Genomic DNA, 19,893 nt, shown 5'->3' with positions numbered 1-19,893 from the left:
TTCAAACAACACACATTATGTTCATAATTTGTCCTTTTGCTTAGAATACTAATGACAAACACCAAAATCACTGTGATTTTTTCTTTGTATCTCTGTTTTGATCAACTATGATCAATGCAAGTAATTTATGCAACATTTGCCTGTGAATTTAAAAATGTACTGCTGTGGGATTTTTGAATATGCATGTTCTTGCCTTTTTAGATGTACTGTTTCCATCAATTGTGTCAAAGTCTACATTAAAGTGTATGCAAAGAGGTGTCAAATTAAACTGCAAGTTTTAGTAAACCTACAGCAAATATGAATGCAATTTTTGCACAGAATCGAAGCACATCGTTACTGGTATCCCATTAGATGCAACTCTACCATTTGAATCCCTACTTTGGGAATTTGTAAATTTGTAAAGTAAAAGTTAACATCGTGACACACTAAAGCGACAGTTGTACTTCCTATGGTCAACAACAATTGATTTCAGAAAACAAATCCAATTTCAACACTCTTAATGTAAAACAAACTTGGATTCTAAGCAACTCTCATATTTTCGTGTGACAAAACTCTAGAAAATCGATCTACAATGTACTGTCACTTGAAACTTAGACCCTGATACACATATTGCAATTGTAAATCATTATGAGACAACATTGTTTGTTGGGTTATTTTTTGAAAGAATGTGTGAACGCAAAGGTGTGATGTTATTTGGACCCCAATCTGACACGGGATGCAAAGTTGCTCTCAACAAAAACATTAGTGCAATGCAGTGCAGTTGCACCATACAGCACGTTGCTCTGATGAAAATGCACTCTTACATGTACATAACCATAATGTATTCCAGAATGCTTCATTGAAAAATCACTTACCATGGTCACAATTCATAGGTACTCTTTTATAATATATTTACCGCTAAAAATCACTTAGAGACGTGTGAAAAATAAGTTGACACTTTTTATAAATAAATATATCGTCATCAATCACAGCGTAGTAGTTGTCAGCATTAACTGTTATATATTAACAATGCCAACAAGTAAAAATGTAATAAAAAGGATACATCGCGCTGGTTATATGTTTTTTTTTTTTTTTGGTGTTTTTGGTGGGTTTTTTTTTTGGTTTTGTTATTATCATTTTTTTTGTTTTCCGAAATAGCAAGGAACGGAATAACTTTACTTTTATCTGGCGAAGTGTATTTCCGAACAAAATTCTTACGCATGGAAAGAAAAAAAATCCTTTATAAATGTTTTAATCTTAAGACAAAAATATCAAGATAATGTTTCTGAGTTTAAAAACTATAGAATAAAGAATTAACCAAAGATGTCATTGCATATATAGTTAGTGAAGTAGTGCGTGGCGTAATGTGTGCGCAAGTATTGAAGTTTGCCGGATGCCTCATGTGACGACAACTGTGATCAGCAGAGCTCGATCACAAAACATGAAATAGGTTAAAAAATCACAAACAGACTGCATCATCATGGCCAAAGGAAGGATTACAAGGCTAATCCTTCTCAAAAAAATGATAAAAGAACAAATGGTCTCCCCATCCAGGGGACGAGGATTACGAAGTAAAATCCATCAACGCGAGACAACACCACCAACGGGTGAGTCAATTATTAACATTCCCCAAACTGAACCAAAGCTCTTGACCATGCAAATCTTACTTTGCTGTACAGGAATTTTCGAAGTACCGATACTTCTTAAATTGGCTATCAAGCTAAATGATTATTTAAGATTAAAAAAGGACAGTTGTGTCTTAATTTGTTAAACAAAAGTCATACCTTTTTCATTTGAGTCGATAGATGGACATCTATTCTTAATTTTTTACAAGCTTGCTTCATCACAAGGTTTATTGAAAAATATGAGTGTTATACGACATGCACCTTATCGTTTTCCTGACTAGTTCAAGTACAATGAACAATTTTAATTCAGAATGGCCAATACCAAGGATGTTCCTTAGTGGCAGATATATAACGAGATCTGTCTACTCTATTTCAATAACTCCTACTCATTGACCATTTGATATCCAAATCAATAGTTTAAGAACCACGGAGTAAATATGAAGAAACAAATTTGTGGGATCAGAAAAATGTTCGAATGCTTTAAGTCACCCAACGACGCCTAGACTTATACTTTTTAGACACTACGTAACAAGATGGCATTTTAAATGTTTTTTGGATTGTTTATATCAATACATTTTGTTAAATACATGTATTGTCATAGCTCAGCGGTTAAAGCATCGGGCTTGTGGACTGCAGATAGTATGAAACAATCTTCATTGACCACTAAAAAGAAAGTCATCTGAAACCAATGTGCCAAAACATTATCTTCACATTTCAGAAATTTTCAAAGTTGCTTATAGTGGCAGTTTCAGCTCAGACGGAAGAGACCAGAAATAACAATTTCATTGTTCAGATTAGATGCTAAAAATTAAGGAAAATTTTTTCATTAAGAAAATCCAATCCCTTAAACTAGTTTAGGAAGTTTATTCATTAGGAGAGAGAGAGAGCGAGAGAGAGCGAGAGAGAGAGAGAGAGAGAGAGAGAGAGAGAGAGAGAGAGAGAGAGAGAGAGAGAGCGAGTTTAAGAAAACAATAATTTATTTATTGTTGTTCTTTCCGTTGTGGACATACATTTTACATCGTCATTGTTTCTTGGTTAATTATAAAATGAATGCATAATTTAAAGCCAGGAGATAAGGCGTATTTAAAGTATACAAGTCAATGCATTTCAAACAAGCAGAAAGTTCACGTAAAACAAAAGAAAAAAGCAGAATCATACAAGACAATGAGTACTAGTTGTGCAATTATAGATGTGAGACATTTGAAAGTTGCTGGTTTGGTAGAGAGTAAATCATGAATTGCGTGTGTATTATATTTATTAGATACATTATTAAAGTCAATGACAAGTGTAAACCATCTTTGATATCTTGCAGGGAAAATTGCTCAAAACAAGTGCTTTGCAACTAATAATAACGACGAAGACCCTGTTGGAGGTAAGCATTTAGTCACTAATGAACCTTAATATGTTATTACCTTTCTACACCTTCAAGAATACATTAACCGAATCATGCAAGTAATGAAAGATACTTTGAAATAAATTCCTTAAAATAAATTTTCTTATTTTTTTTAAAGCTGAACATGCTTGCGAACTTTAGGAGTGAAATCTGGGATAAGAAAATAATTATCATGTAGTCGCTATTTGAAATGAATATTTTTTTTTAATTTCCAAATCTTGTAAGCTGCATTTATTTATCTTTTTTTTAAAAACAAAATAATGAAAACAGTGCTTGCAACGCAAAAAAGTGACAATACATTTTTCAAAGAGAAGGAATTAAAAACAGACTTTTGCCAAAAGTACTAACAGAACTGCAACTTTTATTAAGGTTATGTAATGTACAGCATGTACTCCTTTGTATCGGTACTAGTCAAGCCAATTTTATCAAACAGTATTTTGTAATATTTATTTCTGACTAGATATTCTTATCTGAAATCAATGATAGTAAAAAGAAATGTATCGTAATGACAACGATTTTTACATATTTAAATTCTTTGAGTCACTTACATAAAAGTGTTGAATTACATTTTTACGCTTGCTTTTATATTACTAAACAATAAAAAACGATTGAAATAATTTGAGATAAAAACTAAAAACATATACTTAAATTTACTTTCTTGATTATTGAGTCAGAGTGTGGCCATCAAGCAGTTGATTCTTCTTTTTCTGTTGACATAGGAGTGACGGAACAAATACAGTCTGTCCTACGGCATACTACTAGACAGACAGAACATTTGAACAAACTCGTCTATTTATACGGTATGTAAGTCTACATGTTAAAGAATTGATCAGAGTTCTAAAATTGATTACTGTTTCAATTCATTATAGATGTACATTTAAAGGTTATGGAATGTATGGTATTTGGACTTCATTCAAAACTTTTATGATATATGCATCTTAATATGCACACCACCTATTACGTTTTATCTGATATATGGTAGTTAAATATTGGGACAAATGATTTTAAAAAAGCATATGGGTGAAGAGCTCCCAATTTATACAAAAGAAGAGCTATGTCCACTCTAATAGAGGGACTATAATAAATCAATATAAAAAAGTAAACGACATTTATAAAATTGCTTTTGTTTCTTGCAGCACAACACCCTCAAGATTCGTACTGTGAGATTGAAAGTGAAAGTGAAATCGATCCTATCAAAAGTAAGACAAACAATATCTCATCTTACTTATATCCCAGTGTTTACTAAACTTTAGATGAACATTTTTTTTTACTAAAATGGCGGCGACATGAATACTTATTCAAAGTGAGTTTCTGCATTTAAATTGTCAGTACTATGTCATGTGTAGGGTGTTTAATGTTATATTTTGTTAGGTCACCTGAGTCACTCAGGTGACCTATTGCAGTTGTTCTTCGTTCGTCGTCGTGCATTAACAATTTTACATTTTCAACTTCTTCTTGAAAACTACAAGACCAATTGTTACCATTTTTAGTTTGAAGCATATATATCGTGACAGGAATCTAAATTGTGAAATTCTTGGCTCTACCACCCCCACGGGAGGAGGGGGGGGCACAAGCGAGACAAAATATGCAAAAAAGCCAAAATTTAAACAATCTTGTTCTCTACCCCCACGCAAAAGGGGAAAAACTGAATGCATGATTATAAGGTCCATGAAGCCCTCTACTAATATTGTGAAATTCATGGCCCCTGGGTCAGGGGTTCAGTCTCTAGGTGGGGACACTTTAGCCAAATAGTAGAAAATTGTATTCAATCTGAGAAAAACTTCCTCTTTACTCTCATATATATTTGAATAAAACTGAATGCATGGTTATGATGTTCACGGACTCCTCTACCTAAATTGTGAAATTCATGACCCCTGGGACGGCCAATTTAGCCATAAATGTATGTTGAAAATGTATTAAATTTTAGAAAATCTTCTTCTTTACTCACAAACATGTGAAAAAACTGATGCATGGTTATGATGTCCACTAACTCCTCTACCTTAATTTTGAAATTCATGGCCCTTGGGTCAGGGATTCAGGTCGCAGGGCGGGGGGATATGGCCATATAGTGTAAATGCATATGATGTTTAAAATCCTTCTTCTCTACAGACACAGAACACAGAATAAAATTAACTGCATATATATAAAAGAATATCCTGTCATATTTATTAATATTTTATGTCACCTGCATGTAAGGCAAGGGTCATGGCTGGGAGGAGGGGGTATATATTTGTCCTACTGTTTTATTCGGCTCAGGAATTTCAATAAAAGAAATGAGTTACTTCATATGTTTAAAAAAGAAAAAAATTAAGCTGTCTATCAAAGTTATCGATAAGATATTGTGAGAGCATTTTATAAGAGTTGGGGGAAAAGGATTATAACAGTTATTGAAGTTATCTTCCCTTGCTTCTTCATAATGGGATTATTTTCATTCGCTGGTTCATATTTAGTAATTCATCATTAAATATAATGTAATTAAGAAGTTCTGTGATCAAAATCGTTTTATTTCAGGGTCAGAGGATAGCCATGCAGATAAACCATCCGACGATGGAGATTCTTTTTCTCATGTTGGCACAGAAGTAAAAGAAGACAGACAGCCTATTCTACGGCATACTACTAGAAAGAACAGAACTTTTGATCAAATCCGTAAGTCTATATATACAGTTTTTAAGTCTACATGCTAAAGAATAATATCCAAGCTCTAAAGTTGATAACTGTTACAGTTCATTATAGATGCACATATAACGATTATGAAATGTATAGTATTTGGTTTTCATTTAGAAAACTTGTATAATTTATGCATCTTGATATAAACAACATCTATTCTCGTTTACCTAAGACGTTGTTAACTATTGGGGCAAATGATTTTAATAAAACATTTTTGGGTGAAGAGCTTTTAATGTATAATAAAAGAGCTAGGACCACTCTTATAGATTGAAAATAAAATATCAATGTCTCAAGAACTAAAATGCCTGTAAAATTCAAACTACATATAAGCTTCCTTAGATATAACGGATTTAGGTTAGCTTTAACCATGACTTCAAAATTCACGAAAGGCCTTGATGTGTTTTTATGGACAATTTTAGAAGGAAAAAGACACTATAAATTTGACAGAAAACCAAGATGCTAGAACTTTTTGTGTCTTTAGAAGCAAACGTATAAAAAGATGTTTCAAAGTTGATTTATTTCTTCTTTTATCCATTTAAGACAGAAGGATGAATTAAAACAAACGATTAAGATATATTTAAACAGTATTTCTTATAAAAAGTAAACGATATATTTAAATTGCCTCTGTTTCTTGCAGCTCAACATCCTCAAGATTTGTTCAGTGCGAAAGAAAATGAAATCGATTCTCTTAAAAGTAAGACAAACAATATCTTATCTAGCTGATATCCTTATGTGTACTAGACATTTTATCGACATTTTCAAAAAATGATAGTTAATATTTAATCCTTAATCAAACTGAGTGTCTGTATTTGAACTGTCAGTACTATGTCATGTGTTATATTTTGTTAGGTCACCTGAGTCACTCAGGAGACCTATTGCAGTTGGTCTTTGTCCGTCGTCGTGCATTAACAATTTTACATTTTCAACTTCTTCTTAAAAACTACAAGACAAATTTTTAGTTTGAAGCATATATATGGTAAGAGGAATCTAAATTGTGAAATTCTTGGCTCTACCACCCCCCGGGAGGGGGGGGGGGAGCGAGGCAAAATATGCAAAAAAGCCAAAATTTAAACAATCTTGTTCTCTACCCCCACGCAAGTGGGGAAAAACTGAATGCATGATTATTAGGTCCACGAAGCCCTCTACTAATATTGTGAAATTCATGGCCCCTGGGTCAGGGGTTCAGGCTCTAGATGGGGGCACTTTAGCCAAATAGTAGAAAATTGTATTATATCTTAGAAAATCTTCCTCTTTACTCTCATATATATTTGAATAAAACTGAATGCATGGTTATGATGTTCACGGATTCCTCTACCTAAATTGTGAAATTCATGACCCCTGGGACGGCCAATTTAGCCATATGTTGAAAATGTATTAAATTTTAGAAAATCTTCTTCTTTACTCACAAACATGTGAAAAAACTGATGCATGGTTATGATGTCCACAAATTCCTCTACCTTAATTTTGAAATTCATGGCCCTTGGGTCAGGGATTCAGGTCGCAGGGCGGGGGGATATGGCCATATAGTGTAAATGCATATGATGTTTAAAATCCTTCTTCTCTACAGACACAGAACACAGAATAAAATTAACTGCATATATATAAAAGAATATCCTGTCATATTTATTAATATTTTATGTCACCTGCATGTAAGGCAAGGGTCATGGCTGGGAGGAGGGGGTATATATTTGTCCTACTGTTTTATTCGGCTCAGGAATTTCAATAAAAGAAATGAGTTACTTCATATGTTTAAAAAAGAAAGAAATTAAGCTGTCTATCAAAGTTATCGATAAGATATTGTGAGAGCATTTTATAAGAGTTGGGGGAAAAGGATTATAACAGTTATTGGAGTTATCTTCCCTCGCTTCTTCATAATGGGATTATTTTCATTCGCTGGTTCATATTTAGTAATTCATCATTAAATATAATGTAATTAAGAAGTTCTGTGATCAAAATCGTTTTATTTCAGGGTCAGAGGATAACCATGCAGATAAACCATCCGACGATGGAGATTCTTTTTCTCATGTTGGCACAGAAGTAAAAGAAGACAGACAGCCTATTCTACGGCATACTACTAGAAAGAACAGAACTTTTGATCAAATCCGTAAGTCTATATATACAGTTTTTAAGTCTACATGCTAAAGAATAATATCCAAGCTCTAAAGTTGATAACTGTTACAGTTCATTATAGATGCACATATAACGATTATGAAATGTATAGTATTTGGTTTTCATTTAGAAAACTTGTATAATTTATGCATCTTGATATAAACAACATCAATTCTCGTTTACCTAAGACGTTGTTAACTATTGGGGCAAATGATTTTAATAAAACATTTTTGGGTGAAGAGCTTTTAATGTATAATAAAAGAGCTAGGACCACTCTTATAGATTGAAAATAAAATATCAATGTCTCAAGAACTAAAATGCCTGTAAAATTCAAACTACATATAAGCTTCCTTAGATATAACGGATTTAGGTTAGCTTTAACCATGACTTCAAAATTCACGAAAGGCCTTGATGTGTTTTTATGGACAATTTTAGAAGGAAAAAGACACTATAAATTTGACAGAAAACCAAGATGCTAGAACTTTTTGTGTCTTTAGAAGCAAACGTATAAAAAGATGTTTCAAAGTTGATTTATTTCTTCTTTTATCCATTTAAGACAGAAGGATGAATTAAAACAAACGATTAAGATATATTTAAACAGTATTTCTTATAAAAAGTAAACGATATATTTAAATTGCCTCTGTTTCTTGCAGCTCAACATCCTCAAGATTCGTTCAGTGCGAAAGAAAATGAAATCGATTCTCTTAAAAGTAAGACAAACAATATCTTATCTAGCTGATATCCTTATGTGTACTAGACATTTTATCGACATTTTCAAAAAATGATAGTTAATATTTAATCCTTAATCAAACTGAGTGTCTGTATTTGAACTGTCAGTACTATGTCATGTGTTATATTTTGTTAGGTCACCTGAGTCACTCAGGAGACCTATTGCAGTTGGTCTTTGTCCGTCGTCGTGCATTAACAATTTTACATTTTCAACTTCTTCTTAAAAACTACAAGACAAATTTTTAGTTTGAAGCATATATATGGTAAGAGGAATCTAAATTGTGAAATTCTTGGCTCTACCACCCCCCGGGAGGGGGGGGGGAGCGAGGCAAAATATGCAAAAAAGCCAAAATTTAAACAATCTTGTTCTCTACCCCCACGCAAGTGGGGAAAAACTGAATGCATGATTATTAGGTCCACGAAGCCCTCTACTAATATTGTGAAATTCATGGCCCCTGGGTCAGGGGTTCAGGCTCTAGATGGGGGCACTTTAGCCAAATAGTAGAAAATTGTATTATATCTTAGAAAATCTTCCTCTTTACTCTCATATATATTTGAATAAAACTGAATGCATGGTTATGATGTTCACGGATTCCTCTACCTAAATTGTGAAATTCATGACCCCTGGGACGGCCAATTTAGCCATATGTTGAAAATGTATTAAATTTTAGAAAATCTTCTTCTTTACTCACAAACATGTGAAAAAACTGATGCATGGTTATGATGTCCACTAACTCCTCTACCTTAATTTTGAAATTCATGGCCCTTGGGTCAGGGATTCAGGTCGCAGGGCGGGGGGATATGGCCATATAGTGTAAATGCATATGATGTTTAAAATCCTTCTTCTCTACAGACACAGAACACAGAATAAAATTAACTGCATATATATAAAAGAATATCCTGTCATATTTATTAATATTTTATGTCACCTGCATGTAAGGCAAGGGTCATGGCTGGGAGGAGGGGGTATATATTTGTCCTACTGTTTTATTCGGCTCAGGAATTTCAATAAAAGAAATGAGTTACTTCATATGTTTAAAAAAGAAAAAAATTAAGCTGTCTATCAAAGTTATCGATAAGATATTGTGAGAGCATTTTATAAGAGTTGGGGGAAAAGGATTATAACAGTTATTGGAGTTATCTTCCCTTGCTTCTTCATAATGGGATTATCTTCATTCGCTGGTTCATATTTAGTAATTCATCATTAAATATAATGTAATTAAGAAGTTCTGTGATCAAAATCGTTTTATTTCAGGGTCAGAGGATAACCATGCAGATAAACCATCCGACGATGGAGATTCTTTTTCTCATGTTGGCACAGAAGTAAAAGAAGACAGACAGCCTATTCTACGGCATACTACTAGAAAGAACAGAACTTTTGATCAAATCCGTAAGTCTATATATACAGTTTTTAAGTCTACATGCTAAAGAATATTATCCAAACTCTAAAGTTGATAACTGTTTCAGTTCATTATAGATGTACATATAAAGATAATGAAATGTATAGTATTTGGTTTTCATTTAGAAAACTTGTATAATTTATGCATCTTGATATGGACAACATCTATTCTCGTTTACCTAAGAAGCTGTTAACTATTGGGACAAATCATTTAAATAAAACATCTTTGGGCGAAGAGCTTTAATGTAAAAAAAAAAGAGCTAGGTCCATTAGTACTCTTATTGAGGGGAATAAATATCAATATCTCAAAAACCAAAATGCCTGTATATTTAAACTATATATAATTTCCTTAGATATAACGGATTTAGGTTAGCTTGAACCATGACTTTCAAAATTCACAAAAGGCTTTGATGTATGTTCAAAGACAATTTTATAAGAAAAAAAGGACACTATAAATTTTACAGAAAAAACCAAGATGCTAGAACTTTTTTGTGTTACTAGAAGCAACTTATAAGAAGATGTTTCAAAGATGCTTTTTTCTTCTTTCATCCATTTAAGACAGAAGGATGAATTAAAACAAACGATTAAGATATATTTAAACAGTATTTTTTATATAAAATAAACGACATATTTATATTGCCTCTGTTTCTTGCAGCACAACATCCTCAAGAAAATGAAATCGATTCTAATAAAAGTAAGACAAACAATATCTTATCTAGCTGATATCCTGATGTGTACTATACATTTTATCAACATTTTGAAGAAATGATAGTTAATATTAATCCTTAATTAAATTGAGTTTCTGTATTTGAATTGTCAGTACTATGTCATGTTTAGGATCGTATTGTTACATTTTGTTTTCATAGTGACAGTAAATGATGGAAAACAAGATGTGACAAGGTTAGATGAAATTCTCGGAGAGCAAAGCCGCTCCAGTGTGTCCAAATTCCAGAGTGAAGAGCCTAAAAATTATAGACGGAATAGATATTCACGGGTAATAGAAACTTTAGAATGTAAACTTGGGAAAAAATGACAAGGAATTCTGGTTACCATAGTGTTTAAGGGAAATCTGGAAACATCTATCAAATGTTAAAAGAAGAAAAATTTGGGAAAGGGAGCATAGAGTTGTATATAAAGATAATAAACCTTGCCAATTTTCAAATTAAATAATTGCAAAAGGAGAGTATCGCATGTGTGTATGTTTAAACAGATATGGGTTAAATAAGATGCGTTCTCATTGAGGAGGCTTTACATCAAAGTTCTTTACAATAAAAATTACATGCAAATTACTTTTTAAGGTTTTGGAAATCATATTTTCTTATTAAGTTTTTCATTTCACAACATATGTACATAAATAACGTAATAGGGGATTGGTGCATTTGTAGAAACATACTACATAATCTTTCAGCTATTTCTACTTTATAATACATTTTTGTATATTTTACATGAAGTGAAACTGATTTTGAGAGAGAGAGAGAGAGAGAGAGAGAGAGAGAGAGAGAGAGAGAGAGAGAGAGAGAGAGAGAGAGAGAGAGAGAGAAAGGAGGTAAATAATGCAGGAGGATTACTGTACATGTAGAGAACATACTATATTCAGGACAATTGAAATGATATGAAGAAATCATGCTATTGATAAATATGATACTTAAGCAGGTTGTGTCTTGTTGGTATGAGGAGGAAGGTTTCCATGATGCCCCGGAAGAACCAGGATCTGACTGGAATCATTATATGTCAAGTTCTGATGGACAGAAAGCAGTCTCAAATGGTTCAGGTCTGGACGATACCCTCTCATGGGAGGAGAGAAGAAATTATCAGCCTGACAAGAAGGGTAAGCAAGGTAAATAGTAACGTTTAATATATATATATATATATATATATATATATATATATATATATATATATATATATATATATATATATATATATATATATCACTCTTTTCAAAAGTTTATACCCTGCATAAGGAATTTATCTTACTCTTTTCAAAAGTTTATACCCTGCATAAGGAATTTATGAATTTTTGACATTTTTTTAAAGAAATGAACAGCTTGCGATATCAGTTGTCAGCATGAACAGTGTTTGTTATACCTAAAGTTCATTTCACATTAAGTAGAATGTTGTGTTGTTCTGATGCTTTCCGAAATAGGTAGGAACAATCCTCAAAAGACCATAGAGAATTCTAGCTAGTGTTTCATATTTAAGGACTTTAAAATGTATTTTTGCATTATATATGGTGAGAAATCTTGGATGAAATAATGACAATAACAAACCGTGAACCATCTTAAAAATCCGTAAAACAAAATACAAATTCAAAGCAGAGCAACACAGACCTCCAAAAAAATAGAGGTAGGATCAGATGCCTAGGAGGAGTGAGCGTCCTCTGCTGACCGGTCACACCCGCCGTGTGCTCTTTGTCCTAATCGGGGAAAACCCCGGGAAAAGTCCGTAAACAATTAGGTGATTAATTATGGTATAACGATTAGTATGTAATACGTCAGTCAGCATGCCACTAACTTGAAGATTGTATTTGCTGATAAGGTCGTTGTATCGACCATAGAACTTACGAAAAGATGACTTATTCTTAAAGTAACAATTCCCATTGTAAGTATATATCATGTATTTTGGAAAAGGAAAGACTAATTGATATTTCAAGGAATCCCGATTACAAGCAGTTTACACGTGCAATACTCTCTTTGGAGCTCTTTTCATTCTTTCAACAAAATCTACATTCTATACAGTTTGTCATTTTTTGGGTTTTAATTCGAGTAATGATTTTATTTTTGTTGTCAATTGTTCATACCGTTAGCCATTTTAGTGCTACATGTAAGAAGGGGAAAGTGCAAGTGAAACGAGAGAAAAAAAGGATTTTATTTTTTATTGTCTCTTAATTTTATTCGCAATATTTAGGGGTGGAATTTGTAAAAAGAAAACCAATATCATATATAATTTGTTTATTTGCTTCCGAATTAATGTGCTGCGAATAAGATCTTTTTTTTAACAAAATAGTGAAACAGTGCTTGAAACACAAATAACTGACAGAACAGTTTACAATGAAATGAAAAGAATGTAACTAAAGGTATTAACACAATTGCATCTTTTTTTATGGGTGTTTGTTGTGTAGCTTGCAGTACAGTTTGTCTCCCTTTGTATAGGTATTAATGAATCATCATAATAAAACAGTATTTAAAACCATGTATGCTCCATAAGATATTTTTAACTGAAATTACATTTAACTGATACTATAGAAATAAACGTGTATCCCTGTCGAAGACATCAGAATACAATTTCATATTTCACCTATTTATAAAGACGGTGGGTTTCAGTGGAACCTAAAATGAGGAGGGTATAGCTGCTAAGTCAGTAAAAAGGGAGAACTTGGTACGTAAGAATACATCAACTGTAGATTACTATGGATTTGCACTATCACAATCTAACTTGTTTTATTTTACTGTTGTTCTGTGGGTACATTTTGTTAATTAGTCGGCAGTGTGTCGTTTTGACTAACCTTTTAACGATTTTTTTGTTTTTCTGGTAACTTGTTATATATCTAATCACAAAATTTTTCAAGTATCCATATACAGGAAATGTTTTTCATGAAAGTGCATTTTCAAATTTAAATTTGATAATCATAAAAATAACCCTTAAAACAATAGCTTGATATTTCACTAATATTTGTTCTTAAGTTGCTTTTAAATAAATAATTTGTTCCAAAGTAACATCCTTTGTTACATGTATTTGCATTTTTTCAGTTGTCCTAATCAGCACCAAAAATAAAAGATTGAGGAGATTATCTTGCATTATTTTAGGTGGATAAGGTCAATATTTTACTTTTTGATTTATAAAAAAGCTTTTTGTTCTTTAATATATATATATATATATATATATATATATATATATATATATATATATATAATTTAACAAATTATATTTACTCTTATTCATATAAAGCAATACACAATAAATATTCAGAAGATCCGGTGTGCTTGTGAAAATTTGAATTTGTTTTGTATCATATTTAATTAGCTTGATACACATACATATGTATCAATACACATACATAAAAGCATGAAAAAGGTAATGGCTGGATTTGGAGTCATCAGACTCATACATGTCTGAAATTTTATCATTTACTCTAAAGCGGCATTGTCTGTGTGACATGTGCAGATATGTGCAAGGGAGACCTCTAATTGCAATAGTGTTATAATGAACGATAGAAGCAAGAATTAATATTGCCTTTAACCTCTTAATTTGTACGTTGTATCACATATAGCTTTGATCCTTTTACCTCATATTTTCTAAAAAGGTTCACCCCCCTAACCTTATTATGAATTATATTAGTGAAGATTCCATGTACATGTGTGTATTATTATGCATTCGATGGCAGACAAAAACAGTACAAACAAAACGTTTGACAAAAGCTGCAAAAAATGTAAAATTTGGAAACCATTTATAAATAAAAGTATGTACATATATATAAGTAAAATTTATGTAACAATTAACGTAGAGGTGGAAAAAATGTCAGGAGTGGTTGGTGGGCAAGAAACTGGAAAACCTCTACTGTCTGCGATCAATCCAAACAAGAAGTGACGTGCATTGATCTGATTGGCGCACACTCTCTTACTGATTGGTTGCTATAATAACACCTCCTCTTGATAAAACTAAAACCAAGGCAAAACACAAATACGAATAAAAACGGATATTACATGTAAAACATAACCATTAAACAAGTATAACAGTTAATTACATGTGTACATAAATGCTATTATTTACAATAATGCAATTTCCTGATGCTGAAGCTTGATATCACCTGCCGATCATTTCTTCAAAAAGAATACTTTGTTTAAATACAAAGAAGAAGGTACAGTTTCTTTTAATATTTGCCCTAAAATTCAAAAGTGATTTAAATCTCATGAAAATACACATATGCTATCTTGAACATGTATGTATATAAAATACCAAGTTATACACTTTTATCTTGATTCAAAAAATAATTATGACTTTAACATTTTGGCAAATTTCTAAGATTAAGTCAAAAATGATTAAAAATGGCACATTTTCTCATAGTTTTTTGAAGAGGAAAATGCGTCCGCAGCCGTCGCCCACAACAAAATTCATATATTTTATTTTTCGTAACATGATAAAGTTATAATGTGAGTTTCATCGTGGGCGACAGCTGCGGACATAGTTTTCTATTAAAAAGACTACTGAGGATTTGGTGTCTTCTGCTCAGTTTTATGAAAATTACGGGAAAATGCACTGTTTGTGACGTCACAATTACCCTTGTGAAAGTCTTATCAGTAAAATATTTATAGATTCTTAGTTTATGAATATTATTGTGTAGATAAATGTTACATTTCCATTTTTTGTGATATTTTTAAAAATTACTTTAAAACAGGGCAAAATATGACTGAAACTGTACCTAGTTCTTTACAATCCCACAATAGAATCTATGAAATTTAACATGTTCTCATGACATGGAATCTTGATCCCGATTTAGATAAACTATCCAGACTAGCTCATGGACAAGCTGAACTTTTGCCATCACATCCGGTTTTACCTCACATATATTTTTTGCACGTAGCCCACCACGCAATTACTCTATAAATCTTTTTTTAAGATCACATTATTATTATCAATATTATTTTTTATTAATGCCTTGCAATTGAATAGAATGTATCTAGTACAGGCGATGGATGCAGGGATAATGCTTTAAAGAATGATTGTGTATATTTTAAATTTAAAAAATGATTATTTATCAATAGCAAGTTGATTTCCAATCGTTCAGGTTTTGGTAGGGAGTTGTCTAAATTAATTCATAAACACTCATTTATAGTTGAAAATTACGGATGCGTATTGGGGTCTCGATTGTTGTGATTAAACTTATAAACTGTCCTTCTTTTGTATTGAATTGTCAACATATAAAAAATTGTGACCTCTTATTTATTCAAATGTATTTATATTGTATCTTGTGATTTCTATATAATAAAAATCCCCTTAATGAATTTTGCCAGTTTTATTGCTAACTGTGTTATCGACTTCCCAATATATGAAGTTAAAAATGTTGATATTTGATTGTGATTTAATTATTTCGAGATAGAAATTTAGACAAAGAACAATAAAATAAAGGCTTCATGAACATATTGCGAAAATATCAGATGAATTTCTACGGTACGGGAGTTCTGATGGTACGTTTACGTCATCTCACTCTGAATCTAGCTGTAGACGGCTTATGTAGACTGTATTTGACAGTTTGATAAAAATAAAAGAAAAACAAAAACAAGAAAAACCCCCAGCAATTGGTTTATTTTGATTGCAATTCATATATGTGTTTGATATCGTAGTAAGAGGGTTGCAGCATGATCGATATTTAAGCAGTTTGTTATGATCTTCTATACTTGGGTTACTCTCCGTTAAACATGTGATAAGAGTTTTGAGACCGATAATATAACATTTAAACTTCGCGAACCCCTTAACTTACACGTATTGTATAACCCTCTCCTCAACAAAAGTAATTGTATTTGTCAAAGCGTTGAAAAATTATAAATTGATCGTATTTGCTTTTAAATGGTCTTATGCATGAACTGATCAGATGAACTTTGCATTCCCTCATTTTCATAATTTGACGCTAGTCTTTTCACCACACGAATAAAAGAAGACTCACATTTAATCATGATTGTGAGAAAAAGCAACGCTAATGAATTTAGTTTATGCATAATATCATTTAATATCGTAGTTTGATCACGTTGTAGTTGGGAGGGTGGGTTATCCTCCAATTATATTGCTTCGAGATCGTGTAATATCAATTTGAAGACAGATGGTTTAAACAAACCTTGTCAATTGGAGGCCGTTGTAACGACATGATTATTGAATTAATAATAAGGGAAGGACTGTTCTTTACTATTACTCATTATTCGTGGCGGATTTCATTAATGGATGATAAAATCAAAGAAATTCATGAAAATTGAGCATACACGAAATCCAATGATTCCACAAATGTAAGTCTACATGTGTTTTCTATAGCGAGATGCAGAGTCAAGTGACGTAACATCAGAACCCCCCCCCCCCCCCCAGGAAATTCATACGATAACAAAATTTTTGCGATATGTTCCCAGGAATGGAAAATATTTTTGTCGATATACCTATATTGTATAATATTTCATTGTTCTATGTCAACTTTACATTCTAGATATGACTAAAACCAATTATTTAACTCCGTATTTTGTTAAGTCGATATATGAGATAGCAAGAAAACTTATCAAGTACAATAAGGTGATTTAAGTTATGTTAACTCACTTCAGTACAATGCAAAATATTTGCATAAATAAAATGGCATAATAGTTTATGTGTTGATAAGACGATAAAAAGTATGACAATGTATAAGATATAGCACAACAAATGTAGGCCCCGATACGCTTCCGTAGAAAATAGCTCATGTTCAAGTAATATTATTGGCTTTACAAAATGTGATTTTGCCAACAGTAAAAACAAGCAAAAAATATTTAAAAAATAAGATATTTTTATGCTTTCAGAACCATGATATCAACTGATAAACTAGTTGTAGCCTGATAAAAAACTAATAAGCTAACATTATCAAATATTATTCATATCTGTTTTTTATGCAAACAATTGCAATTGTCTCAGAACTGATTCTCGATAAAATTGATTTCTTGTGTTTAATTTGTCAGGCGTAGATCGTAAAAGTTACATTTATATTTTATTTTTATTCTGACAGTAAATGATGGAAAACAAGATGGAACAGAGTTACCTGGAAATCTCGGCGAACAAGGCTGCTCAAGTCTGCCCGAATTCCAGAGAGATAATGAAGAGCCTGAACCTCAAAGACAGAATTGGACTCCAAGTAATAGGGTGGGTAATAGAAACAATGGGATATAAACTTAGGAATCCTGGTTACATTTTATGCTTATAGAATGAAAAAACTACATATATTGCTTTCAAATTTCAGGTTAAACGTCTCGAAGATATCACAGAGGTTGAAGAAATGACTAAAGATAAAAGGATCACCATAGGCACTATATATCAATCTGTGCCAAGAGCACCATGTAGCAATTTGTATTCTCATTATGGAATAATTACTGATGTAAATGAAAATGGGGTTGAAATTTTTCATTTATATAAAGGAATCATTAGGAAGCATGGCGAAAAAGTATTTGTAAAGTTTACAACCGGAAATAATGATATCTTTAATTTTAATCGTGGGGTTAAATTTATTCTTGACGATCCTTTAAATAAACAAGAAATAAAAGCAATGCGTTGCAGGATGAATGAAGTATGTTCAAAACATTATATTCCTTATGGGTTAAAATCTAAAGATAGTTATAACTGCGAAAATCTTGTTTTACACATAAAAACAGGCAAAAAACCACTTTCCTCTGAAGTTCTAAATTTTGAAAATAAACATGGCAAACTTGGAGCTTTTGCGGTGTCTTGTTTTGACAAGGTTATGTTTGTAACTAATAAGGTAGGAGACTTATTTTTTGGTGAATAAGATAGCTGAATTATTAAGAAGAAGATTTTCTAGGGTTTCATATATGTTCATTATATGTAGCAACACGGACAGAAAATAAAAAGCAAGTTCAAATTTCTGTGTGTTGTTGTTCATTGTTTTTATTCTTCTAACTAACTAACTAACTAACTAACTAACTATATATATATATATATATATATATATATATATATATATATATATATATATATATATATATATATATATATATATATATATATATATATATATATATATATATATATATAATCAAAAAAGAAAAAGAAAATGAACAGTTCCAAAGTTTCTATTCACTAGCGCTTTCTGGATTTACATCCTTCTTCAGGTGAATGTACATAAGTTCAGATTAAAGTTAACTTATGTACATTCACCTGAAGAAGGATGTAAATCCATAAAGCACTAGTGAATAGAAACTTCGGAACTGTTCATTTTCTTTTTTGATTATTTATACTGTGTGATATCACCTTTCATATATATATATAAAAGGAAACATTGCTATTATAAAGAAAAAAAACATCAATCGTGATTTGCGTGATGCGTTTTTTAAAAATATGCATGTGTCTTTTTAACAGAATACTTAGGAGAAAATAAACAATGATTACCTCTAACTTCTGACAAAATACTAGGATTCAAAAATTATCTAAAGCAGTGTTAAAAAACTATTTTTTTTATTAGTTTTTATTTTAAGAAGATCAGAATTATTTCATTTGTGAAAGAACAAAATAAGTGTTTAAAACATTTTTTTTTACAAATATATGTTTCATTGTAAGCAATTCAGTGTGATATTTTAATTTTCAGTTAATTTTGTGAGATAATTAATGTAATTTAGATGAGAAAAAAAACCCTGTTTCGATAAACGGACACCTTAGATAGAAAAATGACTGAATAAAACTTATATTGAGAATAGAGAAAAAAATCAACATAATATTTAAAAGAAGACAATTTGGGTTGCTTTATTTAACAAACTGTGACTTCAGAGTGCAAAAATGTGTAGACCTTTATCAGAGGAGAAATGTGTTCTGCTTGTGAGTAAACTGGGTCAAATAAATGATATAAACATGTTTAGATACGTTCATTGAAACAACATAAAAAATAGGATGTATGTTGAAATGGTTAAACAGGCTCGTCTCCTGTAGCCCATGACTCTCCAAAGTAAGGAGTATTTCACAAAACTTGGATTGTTTGGGTGGACGAAAATAAAACTGTTGTCATGTAAGTAAACCACATCGATCTTAGTTTTGCAATTTGCATTGATAAAAATATTGTAGCTATTTTTGTCAAGCAAATAGCTAGGATAGTAACACGCATGATGTATTTATCCTATGTAATATAAGGCCGTTCATCCAAAGGGTGATTCATATAACGCTATATACACTGGATGAAAAATCAAGTTTCAGTAAAACTGAAACTATATGAAAACCTTGCTGAAAGTTGAAGTTGAAGTTTCATGTATAGTTTCCGCAATGCG

The 19,893-nt window shown here is 31.6% G+C and overlaps 1 protein-coding gene and 1 long non-coding RNA gene across 3 annotated transcripts in view; both read left to right on the top strand.

Annotated features, from left to right (window-relative positions):
* The window catches only part of LOC109619902 (uncharacterized), a 70,155-nt gene that overhangs the window by 21,605 nt on the left and 28,657 nt on the right, over window positions 1-19,893 (top strand). The gene's annotated exons all lie outside the window — the stretch shown is intronic.
* On the top strand, window positions 13,588-18,415 carry LOC136272062 (uncharacterized). The gene is made up of 3 exons (XR_010709944.1): window positions 13,588-13,716; window positions 17,634-17,767; window positions 17,865-18,415. It is a non-coding gene; the product is annotated as an uncharacterized lncRNA (long non-coding RNA).

This window comes from Magallana gigas, chromosome 10, assembly GCF_963853765.1.
Source record: "Magallana gigas chromosome 10, xbMagGiga1.1, whole genome shotgun sequence".
In the NCBI taxonomy this organism is placed as follows: Eukaryota; Metazoa; Mollusca; class Bivalvia; order Ostreida; family Ostreidae; genus Magallana; species Magallana gigas.
This window is presented reverse-complemented; position numbering and strand designations above follow the sequence as displayed.